Raw genomic sequence first — 22,009 nt, 5'->3', positions numbered from 1 at the left:
TCTTTACCTATTAATTTTTTCATATTTCAACCCTCGAGTTTTACATTCCTTTCTGATTCTCCTCCCCATCTCTCTGGGTGAGAGGGAGTGAGCAAGTGGCTGCGTGGTGCTTGGTTGCCAGCTAGGGTTAAACCATGACACTTAGCCTAACTTTCTTTCACTGCAGGCTGAGCTTATACAGGTGATAAAAAGTTCATATATTGGAAAAGCAAGGTTTATAAGGTTCACAAATAACACAACCTGAACTAACATAAAAAAGGACTGCTAAACCCCTGCTGCTACAAAGATATACCCATAGAGCCAAAGAGCAGTTTTTTAAGACTGCTCTCATCACATTACACAACAGAGTAGTGGCTCCTTGAAGTGACTAAGAAGATGCTGCCTCTTGCAATCTTGACTGAATACAGCAGAGAATAAGATGTTTGGCAGCAGTTAAAAACATCAAAGTTAAAATTTATTTTACAGAAGTCTGCAAACTCCAAAACAACTCCAGCTTCTCTTTATGGGTCACAGTACACTGTTTCTTCCAAACAAAGCCTTTTTAGGGGATCAAGAATTGCATTATTGATTTCACAACAGACACTACAAAAATCACTTTTGCTTGGCAGTCTAAAAGAAGCATGTAAAACCCATTAGATGCACAATGTGCTTTCTCCAGATTTCTTTCCAACTCCTCATATCCTTCCCAGGAAAAATACACTAAAGACAAGTTCATGGAAGTAGGAGGAATGCTACAGAGATACTGGTTCCCAATGGGCAGGGACAGATATTTGTGAAATGTCTGAGCACAATGTTCTCTACTGCAATGTGTTCCAGATTTGTAACTGGAAATTTTAGCTTTTCCACTAGGGATAAATAATTGTGGCATATGAAGGCACAGACCCCAAGTCAGTGAAGAAGTGAGATTGTTTATTGCATACATAAGTGCTGGTTATATACAATCGCTTATCTACCCAAGTTCTGCCCTGGAATGTGCCTACGTGCAGCAGAGCACCTGGGAATTTGTCTATGTGTAGCAAAGCAGTTGCTCATTACAAGCTGCTCACATGCTTGTGGATTCACTGCCAAATTTGGCCGCTTATCTGTACACTAACAGTTCTGCCAATTCAGCCTTGTTTCTCTACAAGGTCAACTTATTTTCGTCCCTTACAAATAATGGCCATGCAAAATACCCAGAAAAAAGATGTATGTACAAGTTACAGTACAATCAAAAAGCCAAGTTTTCAGCTATAATCATTTGTACTAGCCAATTAGATTGAGCCTACCTGTGTGCTTTAGATCAGACAAAAAGGATTCATACATGTCATGTCTCATTCCTTCTGCTGTTCTGTCATTCTGTTCTAACTCAACTCCAGGAACTTTAGCCCCACAAAGGCTGCTTTTTGCTGATCTTTTTTCCAGTATGTCTTGCATTGCGTAGGAGATGGCCCACTGAGGTTGGGGTCCTCTATTTCTGGGAGGAAGCTCAGAGCACTGAGCGTGAATAGTTCATACACAGTAAGGAGGAGAAATGTCCATCACTCCCAGTTTGTGCAACTCACTGCATCAGTGGTGTCTTTTGTGGAAAAGCCTTTCCTTGTGCATCTGTTGAAGAAAATAAATGCACTTCCATGGTGCCAAAATGTGGTAGTTGGACTGAATTTCAGTAGATAAAGCTTTCCTTACCCAAATCCAATCCAAGTGCCACACAAAAAACAAGAGTACAGGAAAATCAGCAGTCCAGATCTACTTGTTTTATTGGTCTTTCTAGTCAAAAGACAATATCTTAAAATGCTCTAGAAATGCCAAGAGAAATAAGAAATACTGGTAACATATTGCTTGATGTTTTAATATAACACATTTCTAAAAAACAGCATCAGTTGAGGATGTGACTTAATTGGCATATATGTAAACTTTCAGTTCCCTGTGTCCAAAGGCTCCATGACAAGTACAATCTTAAGGCTAGTTTTAGTTATTTCTGTCTATGACTTGTCTTCTAAAGTCCACTTTTACCTAGCAGGTATAGCCAGTAGTCAAGTGATGTTACTTCTCTAATGGTCACACATTGCTTGTAGCAAGAACACATGGAGATCTTGTAAAACACTATGCTGGCATCCCAAGCTCACAAACCAGGTCACAGGATGTCATGTGATGGATGCAATTTTGCCTGATCTGAATCAGGCAAAGGGGTGTGGTGGAAAAGGAGGAAGCAAGAGCATTATCTTGCACACTGTCCCCTGTGAAGGACCCCTGTGTTAGGCACAGAAGGTCCGCAGCTCACAGCCCCACAGGAAGCAGGAGGGGAGGGAAGAGCAGTGCCACACTGTGCAAGAGGAAGCTAACACAGCAGGAGGAGAAGAGGTGAGAGCCACTGAATTGCATCTCTACATCCAAACCAGGAGCTTGACAGGCTCATCTGCCTCTCCTGGGAGAATCTCTGAACAGCAGCCAATGCTGACTTTCTCTTTTCATAGCATAAGCAAGAAAGAAACAATGTGTGTCAAAATATGGCTCATTACTGCTAAGCATCTGTACCCATAAAAAAAAAACAAACAGGGTTAAGTAGATATTATAGATGAACCCCAGTCACACATAATCATGATCTGCATATGGGGGCTGAGTATGGGAGTGGGGTTGAGGGAGAAAGGCTGTGCAGCAGTTAGCCTAACACATGATGAGAAAGCATGGCCCACACTGGTCACTTTGTATGTCATGAAATCTCTGCTTCTAGGTGTAGACAGAGAGAAAGGTTTTTATTTCAGCTACAGGTTGTGGGCATGCTATGCCAGAGAAGAAAATGGCACAAATGATTTTTTTCTTTTTTTTTTTTTATAAAGTAGCCAACCAACTAAAAGCAGCGTACTGATGCAGATACAGAACTAGTACCACTGAGAGTAAACTCATGCCAAGTAATGTGAACACAACTACAAGATAAAATTTTACAGATTGAATAATTTCAGATTTTAGCAGAAAGTTCCACTTTGTTTTCTCAGAGAAAGTAATATAGGTAATCTGCTTAAGGCAGGGATGCATATTCCTAAACATTTGTGCAGAACCTAGTGTATTTGGGGAGTTTCATGGCATAATAAGAAACTGTGGTTTGGTGAGGAATGTGGCACATTATTGTTGGTTGTTCATTATTTCTTTCTGTTTATGCATTCTAGAAAGGTACACATGGGCAAAAAGGATTCTGGGTAAAATAAAACAACTTAAAAACTGAACTTGTAGTCATAATCTATAGTGAGTTCTTCATGAGAATGGAAATCTATCTGCAAGAGATAGATTACTGCAGCTTCAAGCCCTTTATACAAATAGCACAAACCATATTATATCTATTCATGTTTTATTGCAAGCACGTTGTTTGTGCTCATGAAAAAGGATGACTATTCTTGTTATCTTGGTCTTTAAAATTAAATTATTTCTTCTAAAGCACCATATTGGAAGACTTTTTTGACAAAGGATCGTATTGGAAGTTTTTAAGACAGGTAACTGACTACAGATTATTTCAAACTTTGTTTGGCAATTGTTCCAACTAAACTCATTTCTATCAGTTGAACAATAGTGTGTTCAACCAGAGCAGCAAATGCTGTTTAATTTCACATTGATATTTAACTGTAATATCATTGCTGCATTAACTGAATTTCCTCTGTTTAATTCCTCAAAGCAATGTCTTCCTTACGATATAAAAGGTATTTTAAACTACCAATTCATACCACCAGAGGGAAATGTAATAAGTTTTTACAAGGTACGTTATGAAGAAACAGTGGGCTCTAAATTAAACTCTTGCATATTAAAACCCCTTTTACAAAACTCAGAAATATATTATTGCACTTATTCAACATTTTGATCATTCTAATTTTCCACAGAAAACAAGAAACTAGATTACACATCAATATACCAAAAAAAAAACCAAACCAAGGAGCAACCAGGATACATGAAAGAAGGCATTCTGGAGAATATGAAAAAAAAAGACAGAGCATCAGTAATAATTCCTGTTGTTCCAACTCACTGAATTTGTACTCTAAGGTGGTGTGGGATGCTGGGGGTCTAGAAGGAGAAAGAACTATGATTTTTCAGTACATGTTCAGGCAGAGAAAGGTGTTTAACTGTAACTAAGGGCAAACCTCAGTTAATTTTGAACATCTGTTGATCTACAACAATCAGGTATAACAGTGCATGATGTCTTTACTACTGCTAGCAAAAAACTTACATACAGAATCTCTTCAAATTGTGTATATCCAAATACTGCCTTGCAGAACAAACCTGAAACTGTGTTTATTATAGAGCTGAATATTCAGTTAAACCTAAAGAAGCTGATATGTAATGGATCAAATTACTGATCAAAATGGGGGGAGAGAACTACAGGGAAACTGTAGATAAAAAAAGAGTAGAGAATTTGGGGGATGTTGCTTATTTTTACAAAATTGAGACTGGACTCTTTATTTAATGTCATTTGCTTGCAGAGTAATTGACTTTCTGTGGTGAGTTGACCCTGGCTGGACACCAGGTACTCACCAAGCCACTCTATCACTCCCCCTCCTCAACTAGACAGGTGTGGGAAAATTGCTTGGAGGGGGAAATTATAGAAAACTGGGACCTAACAGAAGTTGTAGTATTATAACAAGCTTTTTAGGGTAAAATACAGTTGCCACTTTCTGACAGCTGGCATGCATGGAATCTACTCCACCATGGTTCCCTAGGCAACACAACCTGCTAGCCTAGAGGAGCAGTGGAGGGTGGAGCGGAGTGGAGACCCTGTGGCATTGGGAACTTGATGGTACCATACAGCCGATAAGCTGCATAGCGGCTGTCAAATGGAAAATATATGAGAAGATGACCGTTGCTGGGCCAACAACTGTGGCGAAACTATTCTCCTTAGATGAACCTTGCTCATTATAATCTCGTTATAATACTAATGCACACCACCATCCCAAAGTTACCCACCTCCAAGGCATGACCACCCCTCACCAAGCATGCGCTTTCTGTTTCTTATCAACTATGTCTTTAAATGACAGCGAGAGAAGTTTACACCAATCATTAATGAAAGAATGTATGACTAGAGTCACTCAAGCTCCACCTGAGAGTAAAGAAAAGTATAAAAAGTGAATGAATGAGGGGGGAAGTTAGGGAAGACTCCATTGTAACTTCTGGGATCAGTTGACAGGCTGAACCTGTCTTCTTCCCCATAGGGATGCCTATTGGGTAACAACTTTGTCTTATGCACACTAAATAACTAACTCACACTAGCTGTTATTAATGATTAATATTTTGGTTGTATATAGTTTGGTTGTGTATCACTTCAAGCTTGTTTTTGCAGACAGTCCCTATCACTGGCAATCACGAATCTTAACTTGTCATGGTTTTATAATAAATAGTGTTATTTATTCTGTAAATTGTTAGTGTGAGTCCTTTGTGGGCGCTAGCAGTTGCCAGCAGCGGGCAACATATCCAAATAAAGTGGGAAGATCTGCTGAGGGGTCCCCCTTATGCTGTTGGTGTGTTTCCCTGAACAAGTCAGTTGAATCACCCTCCGATCCAGCAGGACTGTTCAGTGAAGGGGCCCTATAACGGGACACTGACAGACTGGTTGGGCATAAGGGTCTCAGCTTTCCTGGGGCACTAATAGACAGATCAAATACCTGGGGTCAAAAGAATCCCTCCCCTTATTTCACATGACAACAGGGGAGAGAAAATATAATGAAAGGCTCATGGGCTGAGATAAGGACAGGGAGAGATCACTCACCAATTACCATCACAAGCAAAACAGACTCAACTCAGGGAAATTAGTTTAATTTATTACCATTCAAATCAGAGTAGGATAATGAGAACTAAAATCAAAACTTAAAAATACCTTCCCCCCACCCCTCCCTTCTTCCCGGGCTTAATTTTACTCCCAGGTTCTCTACCTCCTTCCCCTGAGTGGCACAGGGGGATGGGGAACGGGGGTTGGGATCAGTTTATAACACCTTGTCTCTGCCGCTCCTTCCTCCTCAGGGGGAGGACTCCTCGCTCTCTTCCCCTGCTCCAGTGTGGGGTCCCTCCCATGGGAGAGAGTCCTCCATGAACTTCTCCAACATGAGTCCTTCCCACGGGCTGCAGTTTACAAACTGCTCCAGTGTGGGTCCCTCTCCACGGGGTGCAGTCCTTCAGGAACAGACTGTTCCAGCATGGGTCCCCCATGGGGTCACAAGTCCTGCCAGAAAACCTGCTCCAGCATGGGCTTCTCTCTCCATGGGGTCCACAGGTCCTGCCAGGAGCCTGCTCCATGGCGGACTTCCCACAAGTTCACAGCCTCCTTCGGGCATCCACCTGCTCTGGCATGGGGTCCTCCATGGGCCGCAGGTGAATATCTGCTCCACTGTGAACCTCCATCAGCTGCAGGGGAACAGCCTGCCTCACCATGGTCTTCACCACAGGCTACAAGGGAATCTCTGCTCTGGACCCTGGAGCACCTCCTCCCCCTCCTTCACTGACCTTGGTGTCTACAGAGCTGTTGCTCTCACTACTCTCTTCTGGCTGCAATTGCTGTTGTGCAGCAACTTTTCCACCTTCTTAAATATGTTATCCCTGCAGTGCTACCACCATCGCTGATTGACTTGGCCTTGGCCAGTGGTGGGTCCATCTTGGAGCCAGCTGTCATTGGCTCTATCGGACACAGGGGAAGCTTCTAGCAGCTTCTCACAGAAATAACCCCTGTAGCACCTCTGCTGCCTAAACCTTGCCACACAAACCCAATACACTTTCCACTTCAGATTTTAAATAAAACTCAGATTTGAGTTACAAAGAAATGCCATTCGGAGGCATGCTTATAAGAGGAAGCTTGTAAGGAACACAGAATTACCATAGTCCAGAAAATAGGATTTTATGCAGATCCAGTGTCTAGACAGTCTTGATGTCCATTTAAGATCATCCAGGTCAAATGAGGAAGGGAAGAAGACCTTTACCTCAAGACCCATGACAGTAGGAAGTTCCAGGCTTCTTACATTGAAACTACAGATGTACCAGCTTATGAACAAAAGCTCCACTTAGAATTCTTCAAAGTCTGAGAGTGTTTAGATCCAAAAGGAACTGACTACTTTTCCACATATGAAAATTATTACAGTAATTAAACTTTCCCTGGTTTCAATATGGCAACATTGATACTAATATAATAAAGAAAGCCCAAAGACCCAGCTGCAATCCATCTCTGAAACTTAAGAAACTGTAACTTGCGGGAATGCAGCATAAAATGAACAATATAAGATACAGAAACAGTTTGTTATCAACAAGGATGGAAAGCATATTCCATTCACAGGTTTTCAGGGTTCCCAAAGACTGGTAAAATCACCTACATCTTATAAACATCAGATATATTAAGTGCCTGTACAGACAGACAGTAGTTTCCAGAAAATGGCTTGTCAATCAAAAGACGGACAAATAATGAAAATGACTGCAAGCTTTGTGCAGTAGAAATATGCTCACCAGAGAGAATCAGAAGAGAAATAACTCATAAGGCAATAGAATTGCAGCAGTGATGATGCTTTGCTCTTAGATGCTATCTTCCAAAAGGTGGGAAAACATCTCAGAAAATGAAGGTGTAGGTCACAGGGGTCCTCAAACTTTTTAACCAGGGGGCCGGCGCGGATGAAGGGGCAGGCAGTCACCTGCGGCTGCTTGGTTCCCCCCCCAACCCCCGGCGGGGGGGTTCTGTAAATACCGGGGGCCGGATTGAGGACCCTGGGGGGCCGTATCCAGCCCATGGGCCGTAGTTTGAGGACCCCTGGTGTAGGATCTGATTTAGCCAAGGTCATACCATGAAACAAAGATTTAGGAACAGAAATCCACATCTGTAGCCACTTGATATGCTCCCCAATGTTTACTTTACTACTTACCTTGTTAAAAGCACTGTTTTCATGACACTTATTTTCCTGTCACGGAGAGAAGCTAAGTCTACTCAAACCAGAGCCTACTGGGCTCTCAGTTACACTGAGAGGTGGGTGTTTTGCATGTTGATGTGTTATGTTGTCCTGGTTTCAGCTGTGATAAAGTTCATTTTCTTCTTAGTAGTTAGTGCAGTGCTGTGTTTTGGATTTGGTGTGAGAACAATGTTGATAACACACTGATGGTTTTAGATGTTGCTGGGTAATGTTTATACTAAGACAAGGATTTTTCAGTTTCTCAGGCCTTTCCAGTGAGAAGGCTGGAGGGGCACAAGGAATTGGGAGGGGACACAGCCAGGACAGGTGACCTGAACTAGCCAAAGGGATATTCCATACCATATGATGTCATGCTGAGTATATAAACTGGGGGAAGAAGGAAGGGAGGGACATCCAGCATTATGGTATTTCTCTTCCTGAGTAACCGTTACATGTGACGGAGCCCTGCTTTCCTGGGGATGGCCGAACACCTGTCTGCCCATGGGAAGTGGGGAATGAATTCCTTGCTTTGTTTTCCTTGCGAGTGCAGCTTTTTCTTTACCTATTAAATTGTTCTTATCTCAACCCTTGAGTTTTACATTCCTGTCGCGACGGAGGGAAGACACAGTCACTCAATATGAGTGATCAGCAGACTTCGTTTATTGTCTCTTACAGTCACCTTTTATGCCTTGTTATAATTAGCTCATACATATTACAAAAGTTAAGCTCATTATTGGTTAGTTGCCTAAATACCAAGCCCGCCCCTAGTTTCTCTTCTGTAGTTTTCTGTTCCCACCTGCAACATTCTTTTCCCACCAAAATCTTCCTGTTATTGTGTAACAAGGACAGCCAAAGACAGTGTATTTTGCTTTACTTCAGATAAGCTGAGAGTGATGTGCATTTTTGTCCAGCCAGCTGGACTATGTCTATGAGACCTTTTTTCAGCTAGCCAGTTATCCACAAACCTGAATGGCACACTCTTACCAAGCCCTTCTAACCAGCTTAGTGAAACCTTGCTGCAGAGCTGACTTGCCCTCAGTCTTTGTCCTGACCCCAGTTTGAGGTCTCTTGCAGCTTCGTAGGTGTGGGTCTATGCATCCCTCCAGCACCCTTGACTCCACCTTTGTGGTCTCACCAAGAATGCAAACTGTTTGGGAGGACCTCACTGAATCCTTTCTGCCACTCTCTTGGTTAAGGTGGTATTAATTTGCTTCTTGTAAACTACATTCATCTTGTAGGACAGTTAATTAAAGCAGTCAGCTGAAGTCCTCAGGATGACTAAGCTAGAGGAAGACTGGATCAAAAGGGCACAACTGGCACTTGCAGTCATCACCTCTACCATCATGGGCACTGTCCCTCTCCCACTGGCTGAAGTCTTTTACTCCCACCACTCTCACTGGAAGCTGCTTCAGGCTTTTGCTCCTGTGTTGTCAAATTACCAGTCTCCACCTGTTTACAGCCAGTTAATCTCCATTTGTTGTTAGCCAAACACCTTTCTTCAAAGTCTGTTCATCTCTCTGACATCTGCTTCCATGGTAGGGGCTCAGCCACATGCTGTGCCAGCACAGGCAACAAAGGGGGCTGTGCAAAGACCTCAGCGGGAGGAGGTGCAGAACCTTGGGGGTTTGGGGAGTACCCTGGCATCCACGGGCAGCCTCTGCACACCCTGGAAACTGGGATGGGGACACTAACCACCAACACATGCTCCAGCAGCTCCAGGTAACCATCAGTGTGCTCCTTGCCAAAGCGCAGTGTCTGCTGCCACACATCCCCACTCACTTCTGGGTGGTAGGTGGCTTCCTGAAGCCTGGAGGCAGCAAACCTTGATTCACATCCAGGCACCTCCCCTACGGGGTGCACACTGCCCCCCACAAACTCATGTTAGACCCATGTCCCCTGCTGACCCCTGCCATACCTTGCAGACATGCAGCATATCTGCAATGGCACAGCCGCTCAGGTACGCTGTGGCAGTGATGTCCTTCTGCTGACACAGGTTGCCAGTGATCACTGATTTGGCCATGGCCATTGTGATGCCTTTCGTCATATGGATGAAGTCCTCTGGGGTGGAGACCTTGGCAGGAGGCACAGGGGAGGAGAAGACCTGTGAGGTGAGAGGCATTGGTGAGGCATGGGGGCAGCTGGCAGGCAGGACGGCAACTGTGTCATCACAGCTGTACTCACTGCCAGCTCTTGGCGTATGTGTTCTATTGTGGCCTCCAGTGCCCGCATCCCCTTTGTGGCCTCATCCTCAATGGCCTTCGTTGTCTTCAGCAAGGAAGTGATGTTTGTCACCATCACCTGAGGAATGGAGAAGAGCACCAGGTGAAGCCCCACGCAAGCTCTGGGCTGCTACCAGCACCTGTCCCTCTCCCCATGGTTTGGTCCAAAACTGCCCCATCTCCATACTCTACTCACACCACCGCATCTTGTTCTCCCATCAATGCCTCCTTTGCATGTTGTACTCCACCTTTTATGAGCCACTTCCTCCCCCCCCCTTGCCCTGACTGCCCCCCAGTTTTCCTCCTGCCCCCAGACAGGCAGAGAAGACCCCCTGCCCCATCCCCTCCTTCCCATCATGTCCAGCTCAGACCTTGGCAGAGTTCTTCACCTGGCAGACAGCAGGGTCATCCCCAGCTTTTCCAGCAGCTACCTTGGTGGCATTGATCAGGTCCCCAAGTGCCTTGGACACATCCTTCACAGCATTGATAAGGACTACCTGTGGGAGAACAAGACCAGGGCAACAGCTTGGCTATGGTCACACTCAGGCTGGGGCTGGTGTGGCCAAACAGCGGGAAATTTGGACACCCCAGGTGTCGTGGTTTAACCCCGGCCGGCAACCAAGCACCACGCAGCCGCTTGCTCACTCCTCCTCACCCAGAGGTATGGGGAAGAGAATCGGAAAGGAATGTAAAACTCAAGGGTTGAGGTAAGAACAATTTAATAGTAAAGCAAAAGCTGCGCATGCAAGCAAAGCAAAGCAAAGAATTCATTCACTACTTCCCATGGGCAGAGAGGTGCTCAGCCATCTCCAGGAAAGCAGGGCTCCATCACGCGTAACGGTTACTCGGGAAAGACAAACACCATAATGCCAAATGTTCCCCCCTTCCTTCTTCTTCCCCCAGTTTATATACCAAGCATGACGTCCCATGGTATGGAATACCTCTTTGGATAGTTTGGGTCAGCTGACCTGGCTGTGTCCCTTCCCAGTCTCTTGTGCCCCTCTAGCCCTCTCGCTGGCAGGGCCCAAGAAACCGAAAAGTCCTTGACTTAGTATAAACATCACCCAGCAACAACTAAAAACATCAGTGCAGTTATCAACATTGTTCTCACATCAGTAGTCAAAACACAGCACTGTACTAGCTACTAAGAAGAAAGTTAACTCTATACCAGCTGAAACCAGGACACCAGGGCACATGGTATATACAGAGTCCAGCTCAGCCAGCACCACCCAAAGCCCAGCCAACCCTCTCCACAATGCACAGAGTCCAGTCCAGAGCACCACACACCACCTTCAACCCAACTATGAGTAGCCTCCAGTCACCTCACACACCCCATCCCACCTGAGTCTCCAGATCCCAGGCTGGCAGCACCCAGCTTCACCATCTCTGCCAGGTGGGTGATGGTGGACACAGAGGACTGAGCAGCCTGGGCTAGCTTATCCTGATTGGCCATGTCATTCTGCACCAGCACCTTGGTGGCTTCCACCAGCACTTTGGCTGTCTTTAAGATGCCCTCCCTAGGGAGAAGGGAGTCAGAGAGGACACAGCCCTTTACGCACACACATGCTCCTTGGGGTGTAGAGAGACTCTAGACCCTGCCTTCTGTATGTATGAGCTGGAGGGAAAACAAAGCCAGCGTGACCTGAACCTGAAGCTCTCCTTGAGGCTGGTGCACAGCTCAGAAAGACGAGAGATTGCAGAACGTAGCCTGCCCCCCTATCTCTGGCTGAGCAGAGTGTGGGTGAGGCACCCAGGTACCTGCAGTCAGCAAAGGTCTCAGAGTTCTCCCAACTGAGGGTTCTGCTCTGGCAAACATGATGGTGATGTCAAGGTCAGCAATGATGCCAGAAACAGTGCTGGCTGCTGTGATGCAGGCTTGTGTCCCATGGTTCCCAGCTTGCAGGGCTGCCAGCACATGAGACACCTGCAGGGTAAGAGCAGAGTGACTGGGGGAGCAGAGCAGGTTCAGGCAATCCCCATCGCATACCTCTTCTGACATCTCCCCAGGACGGAGCTGCTTCACAGCAAGGAAGGGAATCGGGAATTGTGTGGTCTGGACGCATCTTCTTAGCTTCCATATATTTTACTTTGTACCTATCATGTTTGGGAGTCCAGGAGATATTGGACTCTGCTAGTTTCCAAATTAATAAGGTTTGCACAACGGACATGAGAACATCACAGATCATTCCTTCTTTAACTACTCAACTCAATTTCTGTACTTGGGCAAGCACTCATAGGAGAACATGTTTCCTATTGGAAAGGAAGGACTTGTAGGAGGCCCTGAGCATGCAGACATGTGCCAGGCACTATGAACAAGTGTTTGTTTTTCTTTTGTAACCTTGCTTACAAGCATTGCTACTCTACCCTTATCAACTAGCTTTTTTAGCCATATTTTTGTCTGTTGTTCAGAAGGCGTGCTCTTTAGATTGACTGATGGACAAGATGCTTTCCATCATGCCAGCAAAAGGTACAGGAGAGATTGATCACCCAGCATGAGCTGCAGGCTGGCTAGAGACACAGCAAATGCTACAACTATCACTGCAAGAACTGATTTGGAGGGCCTTGGGCTGCCACCAGTGTGTAGATTAGTCTTCCCTGGCAGGACATCATCAGCATGTCAGCAGGCAGCACCTGGATGTTGCACTCACCCATCACAGCACAAGCTGCTGTTACAAGTGCCTGGAGAGGGGGATCCATCCTCCACCCCATCAGCTGAATTGGGCCAGAGAGCCAAGAGAGCCCAACAGGACCAGGGCAGAACCCAGTGCGATGGCCCAAGGGCGTATGGCTCAATCCAGCATCCCTCCTACCTTGCCACACCGTTGCACCTCTCTCTGGGCTGCTCACCTTCTCAGAAACCTTGCACGCACTCTCTATCAGCTCCTTCTTGGTGTAGGCATCTCTGGGGCTGCACTGCAGGGCTCCAGCCTTAGTGACCAGGCAGCGCAACCATGACCCAGCTCCTGGCACTTGATGTGGAAGCTGATCTGGAGGGGAAGATGTGTGAGAGTGTCAGCTAGGAACTAAGACCCACATCTGTGATACTTGCTGGGAAACACCAGCCACCCAGCTCCTCTCTCCCCATCCTCCCAACTCAGAAGGAGGAAAAAAGAAATAAGGCTTTGCTCCACATTTCCACACAGTGTTGCAAGGGAGGTCTGAATGCTGCCTGCTCCCAGCTCCAACAGGAGGTTTGAGTGCCCCTATCCTCTGCTCTCATGCCCCAGCAGACCCTGCTCTGCCCCATAGCACACCCCATGCTCGCACCTCCTTTTTCTCAGTGGTGAGTGCAGCCGGCTTGGCCTCTTGCACCAGCTGCCCATAGTCATTGGTGAGCTGGTTAGCCAGTATTCCCAAATCATCTGGGTTGGTGGTGGATTTGGTGACCTGCTGATGGAAGAAGAGCAGGAGGTGGAGGGGCCCTATTCTAGGATGGACAAGCAAGGAAGGTGGTTGCCCTGTGTGGGTGGCAAGCACTGTTCTGTGGTGACAGGCTTGCTTGCACTCACCATCTCCTGCACAGTCACTGCAATGGCCTTGGCCATCTTTACAACTGTGGTCTGATAGTCCACAAGGGTCCCTTCTGGCTCACCCATTGGCTCCTCATTCAGCTGCAGGAGACCATCAGGAGAGGCTGGCTCCAGCCCCAGCCCAGAGACCTTGTAAGGTTTGGCTGACTTTCTCTCCTCTACTCCCAGCCCTGGCAAGGTCCTCTCTGTGCTCCCCTCACCTGGTTGATGGCCTGGGTAATGGAGTCCACCATGCCCCCCACGACACCTGCAGCGCTAGCTGCCACATTCAGGGTGGTGGTCAGGTCCTCCACCGCTTCCTTCAGCATCTGCATGACCTCCTTCAGAGCCTCCTGGGTGTGGACAGCTTGCTGCAAGGATGAGTCAAAGCGAGGGAAAGCAGGCAGCAGCTCATCTCCTGCTGGGGATGCCACACACTTATGGCAGCCCTGGCCAGGTTTCTGTGTCTAGAATACACATGGCATGCAGCCAAGCTGCTCATGCAGCACCCACACATGAAGGGGAGCATGCTGTTGACACATGCCCCTCCTGCTTACCTTTGGGTTCCTACCAACCTCCTTGGACATATACATCATCTGCAGGGCAGACAGCCAGTGCTTTGGTCTGGTTCAAGAGGTTCATCTGCTGCTGGTGGTTGGGCGTTTTGGAGGCAGTGCCGATAGCTGCTATAATGAATGGCTCAAAGTACTGAACCATCAGGGACACTGAGGGAAGAAGTGTCAGCACCAGCACCTTCCCTGTGCCTCTCCTCCCACTGCAAGTTCCTCCATGTGCACTGAGCACCTCAGCAGCAGCTCCTGTCGCATACCAGTCTGAGACCAGAGCGTGGTTCTGTTTGTATTCTCGGGAACAGAATTAAGACTCAAAACGGAGCCAAGAGCCAAGGAACTTTATTTGCCCAACAATAAATCTGCAAATGCAAAGGGAGAGAGTGCAGGAGCGGGCTGCAAACTAGGACCATGCGTGGCAATCAGTTAGCTGAGGGGAATGTGCTCGAGCTTGTCTAGACAACAATTAACATGATGAGGCGTGTTTACAGAGCACAGGGGAGTGGGAGACGGATGGCGCCAAGGAAAGGCAACACCTTGTTGTTAATTGCTGGTGGTTAACCACCGATCAGGGATTGCCTAGTATGCAAGGCTTAGCTTCAAGAACCAATCTGTTTAAAACGCGCAGCTTCTGAAAGTGTATAAAACGTGTGCTTCTGTACAATAAATTGACATTTGCTTGCATCAAGCTGCGTCCCGTCTCTTCATTCGCCGCAAGAGAGAATGAGAGATAAAGGAAGGAAAGAAAGAAGGAAAAAAAGAAAAGAGTGGACAGCAATAGCTACCATCCCAGAGCTGTGGTGTCCCAACAGTCTGATTTGTTTCCAAGTCTGGTGGGGGAACATTCTGTCCGATGTTAGTTGGTTCCATTCTTTTATAGAGTTGTTACAAGCTGTTCTGCTTAACCACACCTTCCACCCAGCAACGATGTATGTACTCAATGTTATCAGGTGGTCCTCAGGGGCCTCCAGGAACCTTGATCCCCCTGACCCCAGGTCTGGGTGCATGCACAGGGGTTTGGTTAAGTTTTGCAGGATCAGCCTCCCCTGTTGCTCCATGGCATCAGTCTGTTTCCTCCCTTAACAATGTATAGAAAAATCTCTGGAGTGGCAGTGGTGTTATCTTCCTGCCTTAAACAACATATATATAGATCATTCACTGTGGTGATGGCATGAGTTTCCTGCCATAGCAATGTTGAGACAACACATCTGCTGTGGTGATGGTGGATCTCACTGGTGCAGTCTTTTACAGCTCCCCATCCCTGCATTACCTTGTGCCCCAGCCTGTGCTGCACTGGCTACAGGCTCAATCAGGCTGCTGATCTCCTGAACGGCCATGATCATCTGGTTGCACAAAGCCTGTCACAAAAAGAGGTCATTGTGTGAGGCTGCAGTGGGGCTGGGGTCACTATGCACTGCTGAGAGCCAGGGGAGGGACATCCACCCCAGTTGAGCTTGCAGCAGCATGTCCCCAACCCACCTCCTGGGAGATATCTTCTTGGGGAGCTGGCTGATGGCAGTGAGAGAGGCCTGGTCCACCTCCCGCATGCATCTGTTCAACAGCTTGATGGCCTTGTCACACTCCCGATGTCCCAGAGCTTTGTCCCTGCATGACAGACAGATCAGCCTGGTGCTGGCAGACACTATGCCACCCCTTCATCCCCAGCCCCAGCTGGTGCTGGTGAGGAGCAGGACCCCTTCTCCTGGGCTGGGGGCAACCTGGTGTGAGAGCCCAGGCACACCAGCATGTGTCCCCATCAACCTGTGCCAGGGCTTGAAAAGCAGCTCCTGTACAGCATGAGGGATGGCATCTTCCTTCCCATCCCTTTCCTTCCCTCAGCAACGGCCAAGAAGATGAGCCAAAATGTCTCTGGGGAGAGCCTGAGCAGGGGTATCCACCAGTAGGGACAGGGCCATGGCCAAGTGGGCAGGACTTGCCTCACCTCATGTTGGTGATAAGCTTCTTGATGGAGTCCGAGACAGTGTGAGAGTGGCTGGCCAGCACCAACCATTGTGGCGAGTCCTTGAGGTTGACAGCCAGAGAGCGGGCAGCATGGATAAGGCCAGCAGAGCTCTCCAGCATGGTCTTAGCTGAAGAGATGATGGGCTCCATGGCTCTGCACCCCTGCATGAGGAGACAATGGGCTGGCAATGCACATGAGGGACTGTGCATGGGAAGTTACCCCCTCCCACAACCCTCACCTCAGAGCAGCCTCTTGAAGCCCAAGGCTTGCATACCCCCAAGCTCCAGCCCCACACTGGGGCCTCATCCCAAGCTCAGGGGGTGTCACAGCTCCTCCCCACCCTTCAGCAGCCACTGTCACAGCTGGGCCATCCCCTCCTGCCCCTGCAGCACCCTCCAGGCTGATCTGGGCAGGAACGATGGCAAACTCTGGGTTGGAGGCAAAGGCTGTCAGGTTATCCACAGTTTCTAATGAGAGGGGTGGTGGCAGTGTGGCACCACTCCTGGTTCTCCTTGTTGAATGCACCATCCAGGGCCTGATGCAGAGAGACCAAGGCAGTAATCCAGCCACCACCATGCCTCAAATCCCATCCCCACCACTGCACCCCAGCAGGGAGACTGCACCTTGATGATCATCAGGTTGGCTGTGCTGTTGGCCACCTCCTTGGCTGACTGGACAAACTGGCGCTTGGCCACAGGGTTGGTGGTGCAGGAGGAGGCCAGATGGCACATGTTGCACAGGGCTGAGGTGTGCTTCACTACAATGGTGGCTGCTGACAGCATCTGAGGGGAAGAGCAGGGTGAGGAAGGAACCACCACGTCTCCCCATCTCTGCAGATCTCCCTTCCTGCCAGCCCCACACAAGGCACCAGTGACTTGGGACCCAAGAAGGATCATCATGGTCCTGCACACCCATACATCCCCCATCTGGACTGTCACTATTGCCAGATAGTTCCCAGTACAGCTGATAGGGCCTGATGAGACACCACCCATAATTTTGGCCAACTCTTGGGACACAGTTCTTCCTGCTAGGCTCACACTCCCTTTCTGTGCAAGAAAATGCCTGTAATTGTGCCCCACCTCATGCTCACCTGGGACTGGGTACAGGCAAGGTCCACCAGGTTCTGGCAGGCCATCTGGATGGCTTGGTTAGCTCTGGAAAACTGAGTGGGGTCTACCAAGCCCTGCTGTCCAGCCTGGCTGTTGGGGTCTGATACCCCAACAAGGTAGGCAGCCTGGAAGCACAAGGGAGATAATGAGAGCTTGTGTGCAGTGGGGAGGCTCAGAGCAGGCATGGGCTGGGGAAGAGACTAGCAGCACTGTCCCACAGGGCCAGGCTTAGAAGGGCAGGGGAGGGGTGTGTACAGCAACTATGCACCAGGCATAACATTTGGGGATGGGACCAAGTGTATCTCACCTGTGCAGCTGCCTCTGTCAGCCCACAGAGAGCTTTGGAGGCAGCACTTGCTGAACTCTGATAGTTTGCTGTTCTTGGCATTCTGGGAGATGCCAGCCATGGACTCACCCAGCACCTGCAGGACACACCATGCACCAATTTGAGACCACCTCCCACTCCCACAGTGCTCCCAGGCTCAGAGCTCACCGTGCTTCATCAACAGGGAAGGAACCACCTTTCCTTTTTGTTGCAGAATGGCTGTGTGATCACGGCCATGACTCCCTTAAAGATCTTTGTGAAACAAAGTTAGCGTAAGTTAGCTGAAGCAGGCCTTGCAGCTATGCTGAGGCATGCTGATAAGGAAGCTGAGAAAAACACTGACCTTGTGCCTAATGTTGTAAATAACTTTGAGGAATTCGCGTAGACAAGAGAGGAAAAAAAATATGTAGCTAGCTATCCGCAGAAACCGCAAGTAGGAGGACGTATGAAAATGTAACCCTTTAGAGCTTAGCCAATCAGCAGATGACTAGTAGGCATAATTAACTGGAACTGTATATAAGACATAATCGCGCCGTAATAAATCGAAGCTTGCTTTATCACTCACATTGAGCCGGCTGCTTGCTTTCCCTCGCTCGTCGCACCTTTTGTCCTCACATCCTTCCCCAAACCTCTGCCCCCAACTCAGGGCTCACCTTGGAGTTCTCCATGAGGCTATTGAGGCAGTTGAAGTAGGATATGTCATTGATGGTCTGGGTGAGGCTCTCCAACAGCTCCTTCACTGTCTGCAGGGACACAGGTGTAACATCCAGGGTCCATGCCCTCCACTTGCACCTCCTCTTTGCTCCTTCCCACCCCTCACAGTGGGGCACAGTTGCCCCTTCCTCACCATCTCAACACCCAACCATCTCAGCCCCTCCACTGCCTTGGAAAGATGTGGCTTCTCACCTCCAGCTCCCACAGGGCACTGTCACACTCCTGGCCAGGCACCTGCTGGGTGCACATGGTGATCAGCTGGTTAATGCTGTCAGTCATGGCCCTGCTGGGGACAGGGGAGACACACCCACGGATCAACACTGGCTCCATCACCCAGTCCCACTGCTACAGTAAACAGCTCACAGGGAGCGGTTCCTCCCTACCATGCTGCTGCTGCCAGATGATTCTTGAGGTTGGGAGCTGCAGGGTTGGCAGAGACTGCCTTTTCAGCCAGCAGCAGCTCACTAAAGAACATGGAGATGCTCAAGTTCGACACCACCTGTACCTGGTCTTCCTTATTCTGCAAGGAGCCAAGAAGAGTTACCTGCAACAGGTTTCCAAGCTCCACACCAACCCTTGGTCTTCTCTGGTGGTTTCCAAGCTGAGTCAGTTCCCTTCATCCACCAACAGCAAGGATAAGGCAGCAACACTCACTGATCCAACCCAAGCCACTTTTCCCCTGCTGCTGCAATTTTGCACAGCCCCAGACCCCCATCCCACCGGCTGCGTTGGCCACAGCCACCCTAACCACCACTGCCCGGCCACCCTGCCTGTGGTCAGCTGCCTTCCCAGCCATCCCAAACCTCTCACTGTACCCAGGATCCCCCAATGGGCATTTGCTCTCACTGGGAACTGGCTGGCCATCTCTACTCCCACTTGCAGGAACTCTTTGAAGTCCTGCCCAAATTTGCTGGAGGATGTGGCCAGGTCTTGAGAGGTGCCACACAGTGCCTGCACCAGCTCATTGGCGGACTGGTTGAGCCCCATGGCTGCCCAGTTCAGCTGGCTCTGTGCTTCCTGGAAGCTCTTGGTGCTGGGAAGGAACCGGAGGCAGGGAGAAGGGTTAGGAGAGGGAGCAAAGAGGATGAAAATGGATGATGAAGATCTAGCACCTACTTGGGGACACGCTAGAGAGGAACTCAGTGTGGACGGACTGGCTTGCATCCCTACAAGACTTCCCCCCTAACCCTCCTGACCCGGCTCAGCTCACGGAATCCACAAGCAGCCTCTTGCTGGCCTCTCCCACTATGCAGATGGCAGCATCCACATCCCACTGTCCTGGTAGTTGATGCAGCAGCTCAGGGCCTGTGACACTGCCTTGGCCACCTGTAGAGAAGCAAAGACTGGTCACTATCCCCCCAGCCAGCCCCATGCCCTTCCTGTGAGCTGGCAGGGGGCACTGGGGCTCCCTCCACCTGAGCCAGGTGCTGCTGACTCTCTGGATCACCGGGCTTAGCCACCTCTTTGAGTCTCCTTGATGAGGTTGTTGGCTTTATCCATGACATTGCCAGCACACTCCAGCATGGCACTCTGCACCTGCGAGTCAGGGGTGCTAACTGCTACAATGCAGGAGGCCTGGCTGAGCAAGCGCAGGGCCTGGGCCACCTCTCAGGCAGCAATCCCTGGAGGGATGGAGAGGTCAGTTGCTGCCAGCACAGCCCTCTCCCCTCTCCCAGCCCCAGCGCAGAGGCCAGTACCTGTATAGTTCTCCTTTCCCCGGGCCACCTCTCCCAGGTGAGCAATGGCAGAGCTGATGGCTTTCATGTTGTTCCCCAAGTCCTGGGCACACTTCTCCATCGGGGGGGAGGGGGGGGGAGGGAGTGGGGACATGCTGGTGGGCTGTATTTCCAGCCTCCACTCCAGCAGCTACCCTGACACAGCATCCATCCCACATCCTCACCATATCTCCTGGCAGAGGCTTGAGCTTGCTGTCATGGGCAGCTGCTTTAGCTTCCTGCAAGTCCCTCTCCAGGCTCTGCACAAGACCCAGTAGAGTCTGTCTCCAGGGGTCCACACGCTTCCTGAGCCTTCAATGGGGGAGAAGGGAAGGTGAGCAGGGTGACTGCTGAGCTCATCCTGCTGCAGCAGAGACCATGACCTGCCACCAGGCTGTCCCCATTGCCCCCATCATCCCCACCCTGCTCTGCATAGCTGGGGTTCTGCAGCACAACAGGACCCAGCCTCTCACTTTCTGGGTGGCCATACGGATCTCGGCCAGAGCTGTGGCCAAGTTCTTGGCATGCTGGCTGAGCTGCATTGCAGAGGCTTGGTCTGTGATGGTGGGGACAGTGGCCTTGGCTGCAGCTACCATCTTCACACCAGGCTGCAGGGCCAAAAGCCATGAGAAGAGGACAAACATGCAGCATCTCTCTGCCACCCACATGCAGTAGGTTTCCCAGTATCTTAGGAAGGCCAAGCATGGTATGAAAGCTATAACACCCGTGCTGGAGCTAGCATGGGAGTCTCCAGATAGTATGAGTACATACAGAAAGTTCTGGCTGGCAGCAATAAGTCAGTTGGGGCTGTCCAGCTGGGACTGGCTTCCTCACACGCCCTGCACTAGCATCAGGATCTGCTCTGCCACCACCTGCCAGAGAGGAGAGTCACTGGAGAGGCTCAGCTTGGAGGAGACAGTACTCCCCATGGATCTAATCTGGGACCAGTGACCAGAAGACTGGCTCCTGGGAGAGCCGCACAAGGACTCCAAGGTCTGCCTGCCCACTGAGGCCAAGCATGGAGCTCTGGCGTGGCTGATGGGAGAAGGGACAGGGACAGGTGGTGCAGGAGATGCCAGGATCTGGCTTGGGCCCTTGCAGCTCTGTACCAGCTGCTGCTGTGCAGCGGGGTTTTTGTTGGAGGCAGCAGTATGCTGCACAGCTGCGATGGTTTGGGTGGTGGAGGTGGTGGCTTGCTTGGCTGCGTGCTGGTGGAGGGAGGCATAGGTTAGCACCAGCAGCAGGGCAGCCTTCCCCAGAGCCTCCTTGCCATGCACCAGGGCCCAGCTCCCCTTAAGCTTCTTCTCCCATGCCTACACCTGCAACAACGGAGCATCCCTAGCACTCTTGATGCCCGGCATCCCAAAGCATCACAGTGCACACAAAGGAAGGGAAGGAAGCAGGTCTCTGTGGGATGCAGCATGGATACTGTACGTGAAAAGGACTTTATCCCTCCAGAAAGCTCAGAGATACAGGGGCTCGCAGCCAGGTCTCATTCACTGACCGTGCCTGCTCACCCTCCACAGCCCCTTGGCCAGTGTCTCACCTCCAGCTTGTGCACAAGCTTCTTCTTGATGGCGTTCTGAGCTGCGGTGTTGGTCACCATGCAGAGCCCCTCTGCTGCCTTGCGCAGCCACTGCTTCTCACTGTCCGGGTGGGCTGCAGCTCCCTGGAGAAAGCAGGAAACCCATCACACCTTGTAGGGGCCATCAGGTCCCTTGTCCTGACAGCAGTGGCTGTGCTTTGGCCTGATGCCAGGAAACACCCCCCAAGGCAGCCCAGCTGCTTACAATGCTAAGGATATGCCCGAAGCCTCTCCCAGACAGCTCAGCTGCAGGAGAGCTAACAGCTCCTCTGCTACTACCTGCAGCTTTAGGAGGAGCCCCGCTCCATTGCACAGGTCCTTGGCTCAGCGTAGGACCTTACTCTGGGAACTGCTCCCTAACCCAGAAGCTGCTTGACCCCTCTGCAGCACCAAGCCAATGGCATCGGAGGGGGGCTGGAGCCAGTGC

The 22,009-nt window shown here is 49.6% G+C and overlaps 1 pseudogene; it reads right to left on the bottom strand.

Annotated features, from left to right (window-relative positions):
• Positions 1-9,383: 9,383 nt before the first annotated feature.
• Positions 9,384-22,009, bottom strand: part of LOC129783076 (talin-1-like) — a 32,651-nt pseudogene continuing 20,025 nt past the window's right edge.

The sequence above is a fragment of the Falco peregrinus genome, chromosome W (genome assembly GCF_023634155.1).
Source record: "Falco peregrinus isolate bFalPer1 chromosome W, bFalPer1.pri, whole genome shotgun sequence".
Taxonomy (NCBI): Eukaryota; Metazoa; Chordata; class Aves; order Falconiformes; family Falconidae; genus Falco; species Falco peregrinus.
The sequence above is the reverse complement of the archived record's forward strand: the minus strand, read 5'-3'. Positions and strand labels throughout refer to the sequence as shown.